Source organism: Ylistrum balloti, unplaced genomic scaffold, assembly GCF_031769215.1.
Source record: "Ylistrum balloti isolate Yb309-2 unplaced genomic scaffold, AGI_CSIRO_Ybal_v1 Utg369652, whole genome shotgun sequence".
NCBI lineage: Eukaryota > Metazoa > Mollusca > Bivalvia > Pectinida > Pectinidae > Ylistrum > Ylistrum balloti.
This window is the reverse complement of record NW_026781907.1, coordinates 1,588,007-1,598,711: the sequence shown is the minus strand read 5'-3', so window position 1 is coordinate 1,598,711 and position 10,705 is coordinate 1,588,007.

Sequence of the window (10,705 nt, the reverse complement as noted above, 5' to 3'; positions counted from 1 at the left end):
TGATGATCCGAAGGTTCCAGATCAGAATTACCAGTCGCAAATGTACCCGAGCTTGATCTACATATATACCTTCGGATATGAACAATGAAGTAATAGCGGTAGAACGGACAAGTGAATTGTCAAATTTCGACGCACTTTGTCTCTTTATCAAGACACAAATATTATAAAAATTACATCATAAATAGGACATAAAACAAATGCAAAGGTATAAACTAACAAGAACGGTAGTGAAAATTTCGGTGTCTCGACAATCTCTTCGGCCGATGGACGCCGAAGGCCCTTTATAAGGGACAAAAAACCGTCCTAAGTTGTATGGAAGATGGTGATACAAATATCAAAAATGTTTATGTAAATCTGTGAGACAATATGTGATCGCAGAGAAAAATATTTCGTGTCACACTCGGTCAAAGGGTACCACCTGCATGTCTCGTCACGTATAGCTTGGCATGTTGAAATGTCTTAGTACGGGCAAGTCCGGGATGTTTCTGTTTGATAGAACATCGGCGATTGTTGATCCTGAGGTGGTGTTTTTGTCTCCCCCATATACTACTAATGGCACTTGGTACACGTAACCAAATATATTACATTGGCCGATGTGCAGGATACCGACTGGAGGATGTGGTAGTTTTGGCCGTTGACCTCACATTTGAATAAACTGGTGCTGCGAGTATACGGACAAAGCTTGCACCTCTTAATTAAGTAAAACAGCCAGTTGCAGGAGTGTGGGAGGTTGTCGGTAGCTTACTGCTCACCGCCAGGTCTTTGATGTTTTCCAGTCTGCGATAAGCTAGTATTGGTGGTTCCAGGAAAATGTTCTGAAGTTTACTGGACGACAGTAGGATTAGCCAGTGCTTCTGGAAGATCGTTGACAATGGTGGCATGCAGGAGTGAAAGGTCACCACACAAGGTTCTCTCCCAGTTTTTGGTCAGTCTTGGTATTCAAGTTTACTAGCCCTGTCTAGTGCTTTATCTCTATCGATTTCGCGGTCGATCAGAGCTGCCATATATCCCTTGTTGAGAAAATGGGACTTCAGTTCTAGGCAACGGCGTCTAAAGACGTCGTCTTCAGAAACAATACTTCTGATTTTCAACGTGTGGACGTATGGAATGTCCCTTGTAGTATGGGGTGACAACTAGATGGACGAAGGTACTGGTGAGTGTCCGTGGGTTTACTGTATAAATCCGTGCTTATTTCTCCGTTGGTGAGTATTGAACAAGTGTCCAAGAAAGTTTTTCTCGCTGGAGATGTCAGCTGTAAAATTAATGGTCCTATGGAATTCGTTTGCAAAACAAATGAAATACTCAAGAGATTCTCGACCGGATGTCCTCTTGATCGCAATGTTATCAATGAAAATAAACCAGCTGAGTGGTTTCGAGGGGGGTGCTGCAAGAAGCCAAGACTCAGGGTTGCAAATAAATGAATTTGCATAGGATGGTGCAACCTTGGTGTGCATGGCAGTACCACTGCTTTGTACATAGTGTTTTCCATTTAATGTGAAGTTGTTCAACATGAGCAGAAACTTCAGAAGTTCTGCCTGACTATCTGTTGCAGTCCTATGCCGTACAGCAAGCTAAGATACCAACCTTGTGTGGGATGTTGATGTACTGGGAGACTACATCCATGTTTATCAGGAACGTGCCTTCAGGTACGTTACTACATTGTGCCTATTTTAGATAGCCTTATTCTATATATATCTATGTATGCATACATACAGATAAACATTAGACACTCTCTCCAGGGATTGAGAAAAAGATCTTTTTTATCTAAGTCAGTTTGACACATTTTCTGAGACCCTGGGGCCATGAAATTCACAATAATGGTTAAGCATTATAATATGCTTCCATCCATGAAGCATTTGATTCTGCCATATCTAGGTGTTGAGAAGATTTTTGAAATCTGAGTCAATCTAGCCACTTTTGGCACACCAATTAGCCATTGGGGGTCAGTCAAGATCAATGTGGGCATAAGGTCAAGTCGTCTCCCTTCACACATAATTCCAATCAAGTTGGAAATATTTCCATTGGAAATTAAACAAATTAATGTTCAAAAGTCTACTTTTCCTATATTCCCACGGGGAAATGTGAAACCATGAAAATCACAATTTGTAAGAAGTACTTTAAGACGCTTCCATCCATGAAGAACATTTGATAGTACCATATCTTGGTGTTGAGAAGAAGATATTTCTAATCTGAGTCAATCTGACCCCTTTTGGCACCGCCCATCAGCCCCTGAGGGTCAGTCGGGATCAATATGGATACACCGTCAAGCAGCCATTCTTCGCTCATAATTCTAACCTAATTTCAAATATTTCCAATGGAAATTAAACAAAATATGCTCAAAAATATATTTTTACTATCTAAACTATAGTAAACGGACCACCTTACCCTTGAGCCAAGAAATTCATAATTTTGGTGAAGCTCCTTAAGATGCTTACATACAAGCAGAGCATTTGCTCTGGATGTTGAGAAGAAGATGTTTGAGTCAATTTGACACTTTTGGCCCCTGCGGGATGGGAACTACATAATTCACCATTTTGGCTCACATTAGGCCAGGGCAAAATTTCATTGAATCAGTTCAAGGGGTTTTGAGGGGAAAAAACAAAGAGTTACGTTCTAACCGCTATGTCCGTATCATATAACAGATATCCCAACAAAAATTGAGATTAATCGTATGTGAAGTTCCGGCGAAACAAATACCTTTTACGGTCGAGAGGTCATGAAATGTATTAACATGAGATTATTAGGACATACACTTGTTTACAGGTATTTAGTTATCACCTCTATCCATGTGGTTATGTAGACTGTAATTGTTGGGACGAACTGATGTCCAATCCATGTAAAATACGTCCCAACAACACGTAGTATTTTACCAACCTAAATACCTATGTATATCCCAAGTACTAGATCAGGGATTAGGGAAGAGCTGTCTGCCCGTCTGTCTGTCTTTCTCTCTGTCTTTCTTTCCTTCTTTTTCTCCCTCTATCTCCCTCCTCCCCCCTCTCTCTCTCTCTCTCTCTCTCTCTCTCTCTCTCTCTCTCTCTCTCTCTCTCTCTCTCTCTCTCTCTCTCTTCTCTCTTTCTCTCTCTCTCACCACCTCTCTCTTTCTCTCTCTCTCTCTCTCTCTCTCTCTCTCTCTCTCTATCTCTCTCATCCCCCTCTCTCCATCTCTCCCCCTCTCTTTCTCTCTCTCACCCCTTCTCTCTTTCTCTCATCCTCCCTCTCTCTCTCTCGATTTATTGATTGATTGATTGAAAGGATTCTCACTAGAGGTCGGGATTGGGTACAAGTTATAACATAACAGAATGGATTAAAACATCTATTTGATGCAACAATCCCTTATATACTACTTCCTTGTATGACTTACACGTTATCGTGGTTTTTTTATCCTGTATGTCTAATAGATATCCCCGATCCACCAACAGATTTCTCTGATTAATAGACTTGTAAAACATTAATATTCCTTTCACAGATTGGATAACCTTTATCTGTCATGTACATCTCCATATACTTAAAACTTTAACAACAATTACACGAATATATTAAGTTTTACAAAGACAGATTTAATGTTTATCTCTGAGTTATTACTACCTGACAAAAAAAACTTTGTTAAGCGATAGCCTTCTGGGGGAGAGAGAAAGGGGGATTTTAATACAATATTGACTTGTTACCTCAATGTTCGTGCCTAGTCTGTCATACCAAATATTGTCTTTGTTATCTCGATGTTCGTGCCTAGTTCTGTCATACCAAATATTGTCTGTTTTATCTCAGTGTTCGTGCCTAGTTCTGTCATACCAAATATTGTCTTTGTTATCTCGATGTTCGTTACTAGTCTGTCATACCAAATATCGTCTTTGTTACCTCAATGTTCGTGCCTAGTCTGTCATACCAAATATTGTCTTTATCTCGATGTTCGTTACTGGTCTATCATACCAAATATTGTCTGTTATCTCGATGTTCGTTACTAGTCTGTCATACCAAATATCGTCTTTGTTACCTCAATGTTCGTGCCTAGTCTGTCATACCATATATTGTCTTTGTTATCTCAATGTTCGTACCTAGTTCTGTCATACCAAATATTGTCTTTGTTACCTCAATGTTCGTACCTAGTTCTGTCATACCAAATATTGTCTTTGTTATCTCGATGTTGGTGCCTAGTCTGTCATACCAAATATTGTCTGTGTTACCTCAATGTCAGACCAAATATTGTCTGTGTTATCTCAATGTTCCTACCTAGTTCTGTCATACCAAATATTGTCTTTATTACTGCAATGCTATCTCTTAACACGTCATGAACTGTTCTGGTCTTAGGAGCAATAGAACATATTAACAAGATAAAACTTCGTCTGTCTACTCTGGTTGTCAGGAGTATTCTTGTAAAAATATACAGAAGAGAGGAACTGATTGTTTGCAAACTTGGAATGTCGAAAAGTGATTTAAGTTAACCAGGTGCATGTAATAATGATAAATTTTCTCAAGCACTGATCTCAGAATTCATAACACATTTCACAGATTTTAATATATGTATTTTTTATTTTTAATTTAGAGCAACTCGTGTTTTATCTATAACACAGTTTTGCTGAGAATGACGTTCACAATAAACTGATGATCATACATTTGTATTTAAGTACTGTATATTCCAACCTTTATCCACTTAACACGAGAGTATGCTATCATACAGTCTATGTGATGAAATTAGACAGCTTTTACATTACTTCTGGGTGAAAACACCAAACATACCCGATAATAGGAATTGCTTCTGATCCAATACACACACATACACACATAGCAACAAAACACACGAACATTTACAGCCACGTAGGCAGAACATTTTATTAAAGCATTGAACTCTATTTTTGGCTATTATGAAAACATTGTACCAGAACCTTGCAATATTATAGCCAATATGGTTTGTTTACCGACTAATCTCTGGCGTTCATGTTACCATAAAATCCATGAGACAAGAATATCAATGCCTACCTTTACATTTGATATCCAATTATGTTGTCAGATAACTTAAATAAGTTATTCTTAATCGACACTGTAATTCGTCAAGTGAAACAGCTACATGTATTTTGACGGCGAGCTGTGATGTGATTATTATCACATGATGAATAACATTTATTGTATCTTAAATCAAATCTGAATTTCTGTAGTAGAATTGCTGTGTAAATTATATATACACGTCTGTAAAACACGTAACATGATGTAACAGAGGTATATAAACATATGTGTTACCATATGTATTAAGTATGTAAACACATATTAGTAAACAAAATGTTTACAGAAGCATGGTGATGCCTTGAATGTTTACACAAGAATGCTAACCCATGGATGTTAACACAAGCTTGTGAATGCAGGAATATTAACACAAGCATATTAACACAAGCATGTTTACACAAGCATGTTAACACATGGATGTTATCACAAGCTTGTGAATGCAACAACATTAACACAAGAATGTTTACACATGCAGGTTTACACATGCATAACACATGGATGTTTACACAAACATGTTAACACTAGGATGTTTACACAAACATGTTAACACTAGGATGTTTACACAAACATGTTAACACATGAACGTTTACACAAGCATGTTAACACTAGGATGTTAACACAAGAATGTTTACACAAGATTGTTTACACAAGCATGTCAACACATGAGCGTTTACACAGGAATGTTAACACATGAATGTTTACATCAGAATGTTTACACAAGCATGTCAACACATGATACACAATAACAAGGCATTGTGGGATGTCCAGTGATTGATTTCTTATTTTCTAAATTGATCAGTCCCAGGAAATTTCAGTTATTCAGCCGAATTGGTGTTATTGTGTAAAAATGAATTTTCTATTGAAAGTTACGATGATCTAGACCTCAGTTCGCATTTGTACTTGAAAAGCAATCCACAATTTAACCAAAGTACCCACACATCAGAAAGGGCTCTGTAAAGTGCCCGATTTGTAAACCTGAACTCAGTAAGATTACTTTGATAAAGCTTACATGTGTAAATTGTGATCTACATGATAAGCTATATATAACATGCTTTGTGACTGGATAGCTTTTATATTGTGATTCAAAATTAAAATGTTGATATTGACATCTGAGTAATCCTGCAGTTTCTGGTTTCATTTTCATGATCCTTGTTTATACTGTTCATGCTATTTAAGTACTTTACTTGACCTTAATCTCTAACACATTGACTTTGACTTTTGGTGAGCTTCTCACTAAACATCTTGCTTTGTAATATCATATTTCCTAGTAAAGAGATACGAATTGTGACATTGGTGGTAAAAACTTCTATCAGATATTTTCTCGAATGATTTCTTGGTCAAGTATTTGATTCTGGTCAACTTTGCTTCAAAATCACAGTTTGTGATAATATATGTCATTTTCTTATCCATGATAATTACATCACTTTACTGGTGACAGTACCAGGACCTGTGACAATGACATATACAGCTAAATATGTTAATAAATTAAGATGAGTCTTAATGACCTCAGGTCCTCTTTAGGACAGCCTCAGGTTATCTATGAAGTCCTCAGGTAATCATTGACAGCCTCAGGTTATCTATGAAGACCTTTGTTAATCATTGACAGCCACAGGTTATCTATGAAGACCTTTGTTAATCATTGACAGCCACAGGTTATCTATGAAGACCTTTGTTAATCATTGACAGCCTCAGGTTATCTTTGAAGACCTCAGGTAATCATTGACAGCCTCAGGTTATCTATGAAGACCTTTGTTAATCATCGACAGCCTCAGGTTATCTTTGAAGACCTCGGGTAATCATTGACAGCCACAGGTTATCTATGAAGACCTCGGGTAATCATTGACCTCAGCTTATCTATGGAGACCTTGGGTAATCATTGACAGCCACAAGTTATCTATGAAGACCTCGGGTAATCATTGACAGCCTCAGGTTATCTATGAATACCTCGGGTAATCATTGACAGCCACAAGTTATCTATGAATACCTCGGGTAATCATTGACAGCCACAAGTTATCCATGAAGACCTTGGGTAATCATTGACAGCCACAAGTTATCTATGAAGACCTCGGGTAATCATTGACAGCCTCAGGTTATCTATGAATACCTCGGGTAATCATTGACAGCCACAAGTTATCTATGAATACCTCGGGTAATCATTGACAGCCACAAGTTATCCATGAAGACCTCGGGTAATCATTGACAGCCACAGGTTATCTATGAAGACCTCGGGTAATCATTGACAGCCACATATGATCCTTGAAGACCTCGGGTAATCATTGACAGCCACATATGATCCTTGAAGACCTCGGGTAATCATTGACAGCCACATATGATCCTTGAAGACCTCGGGTAATCATTGACAGCCTCAGGTTTTCTATGAAGACCTCAGGTAATCATTGACAGCCACATATGATCCTTGAAGACCTCGGGTAATCATTGACAGCCACATATGATCCTTGAAGACCTCGGGTAATCATTGACAGCCACAGGTTATCTATGAAGACCTCGGGTAATCATTGACAGCCACATATGATCCTTGAAGACCTCGGGTAATCATTGACAGCCACATATGATCCTTGAAGACCTCGGGTAATCATTGACAGCCACAGGTTATCTATGAAGACCTCGGGTAATCATTTAAAACCTCAGGTTATCTATGAAGTCCTCTGGTAATCATTGACAGCCACAAGTTATCTATGAAGTCCTCAGGTAATCATTGACAGCCTCAGGTTATCTATGAAGACCTCTGGTAATCATTGACAGCTTCAGGTTATCTATGAATACCTCGGGTAATCATTGACAGCCTCAGGTTATCTATGAAGTCCTCCGGTAATCATTGACAGCCACAAGTTATCTATGAAGTCCTCAGGTAATCATTGACAACCTCAGGTTATCTATGAAGACCTCGGGTAATCATTGACAGTCTCAGGTTATCTATGAAGACCTGTGTAATCATTGACAGCCTCAGGTTATCTATGAAGTCCTCCGGTAATCATTGACAGCCTCAGGTTATCTATGAAGTCCTCCGGTAATCATTGACAGCCTCAGATTATCTATGAAGACCTCGGGTAATCATTGACAGCCTCAGGTTATCTATGAATACCTGTGTAATCATTGACAGCCTCAGGTTATCTATGAAGACCTGTGTAATCATTGACAGCCTCAGGTTATCTATGAAGACCTGTGTAATCATTGACAGCCTCAGGTTATCTATGAAGACCTGTGTAATCATTGACAGCCTCAGGTTATCTATGAAGACCTCAGATAATCATTGACAGCCTCAGGTTATCTATGAAGACCTGTGTAATCATTGACAGCCTCAGGTTATCTATGAAGACCTGTGTAATCATTGACAGCCTCAGGTTATCTATGAAGACCTGTGTAATCATTGACAGCCTCAGGTTATCTATGAAGACCTCAGGTAATCATTGACAGCCTCAGGTTATCTATGAAGACCTGTGTAATCATTGACAGCCTCAGGTTATCTATGAAGACCTCAGATAATCATTGACAGCCTCAGGTTATCTATGAAGACCTGTGTAATCATTGACAGCCTCAGGTTATCTATGAAGACCTGTGTAATCATTGACAGCCTCAGGTTATCTATGAAGACCTCAGATAATCATTGACAGCCTCAGGTTATCTATGAAGACCTCAGATAATCATTGACAGCCTCAGATTATCTATGAAGACCTGTGTAATCATTGACAGCCTCAGGTTATCTATGAAGACCTGTGTAATCATTGACAGCCTCAGATTATCTATGAATACCTGTGTAATCATTGACAGCTTCAGGTTATCTATGAAGACCTTGGGTAATCATTGACAGCCTCAGGTTATCTATGAAGACCTCAGGTAATCATTGACAGCCACAGATTATCTATGAAGACCTTGGGTAATCATTGACAGCCTCAGGTTATCTATGAAGACCTTGGGTAATCATTGACAGCCTCAGGTTATCTATGAAGACCTTGGGTAATCATTGACAGCCTCAGGTTATCTATGAAGACCTCAGATAATCATTGACAGCCTCAGGTTATCTATGAAGACCTCAGATAATCATTGACAGCCTCAGATTATCTATGAAGACCTGTGTAATCATTGACAGCCTCAGGTTATCTATGAAGACCTGTGTAATCATTGACAGCTTCAGGTTATCTATGAAGACCTTGGGTAATCATTGACAGCCTCAGGTTATCTATGAAGACCTCAGGTAATCATTGACAGCCTCAGGTTATCTATGAAGACCTTTGTTAATCATTGACAGCCGCATATTATCTATGAAGACCTCAGATAATCATTGACAGCCACAGATGATCCTTGAATACCTCGGGTAATCATTGACAGCCTCAGGTTATCTATGAAGACCTGTGTAATCATTGACAGCCACAGGTTATCTATGAAGACCTCGGGTAATCATTGACAGCCTCAGGTTATCTATGAATACCTCGGGTAATCATTGACAGCCTCAGATTATCTATGAAGTCCTCAGGTAATCATTGACAGCCTCAGGTTATCTATGAAGACCTCGGGTAATCATTGACAGCCTCAGGTTATCTATGAAGACCTCAGGTAATCATTGACAGCCTCAGGTTATCTATGAAGTCCTCAGGTAATCATTGACAGCCTCAGGTTATCTATGAAGACCTCGGGTAATCATTGACAGCCTCAGGTTATCTATGAAGACCTCAGGTAATCATTGACAGCCTCAGGTTATCTATGAAGTCCTCAGGTAATCATTGACAGCCTCAGGTTATCTATGAAGACCTCGGATATTCATTGACAGCCTCGGGTTATCTATGAAGACCTCGGGTTTTCATTGACAGCTTCAGGTTATCTATGAAGATCTTGGGTAATCATTGACAATTCCATGTGTTCTTTGAAGATCCTGAATGATTTTTGATAACCTTGCAGTCTCATGTGAAATGTAAATGACCATGAGTTAACCTTGAAGAGCACAGCTGATTCTTATTTGTAGTAATTCTTCCTCTCTACTAATTCTAAGATATAAAAAGTTCACCAGTGCATCTTGAATTTAAGTTATTATTGTATGGAATTTGAAAACAAGAAAATGATGACAGAAAAGAGATCTACACACAAAAAAGTAACAGAGAAGAAATACATATTATTTCTCAACATAACAAACAAATACTGACTTTCATACAAAACTTGATACCGTCTACATATTTTCAAATCTCTCATTACAAGGACCAAAATTTGACATACACTAACCAACATTATAACAATACCAGCGAAAGACACAAGTTCAAAGGTGACAACATACATATAACATAATTAAATATATTCATTTTGTGAGTATACAAACAAACAAGGATATATTTCATATACAATCCTATATCTTTACAGTTCTAATAAAATCTACCAAATTAGTGTTTTAAAATTCCCCATGTCCAGCCCACTCTATACAATATGTTTTTAACCACAGATTTCACCATATGCTGTACTTTTCAAACATTTATCACATTTTGGGAATAAATGTCTTGCACAAAATTCTAATGAAACACTTCTGTGCAATCAGCGCTGTTCTGTCTGATTTACATATAGACAATGTAGATCCATAATTATAGTCATTGATATATATCTAGATATGACCACTTTATACCTGGTCAAGCTAAATAAATAATGTCATGAATCACTAAAACAGGATCAGCACCACAGTTCTCTCCCTTTATTGTTACACAAGATT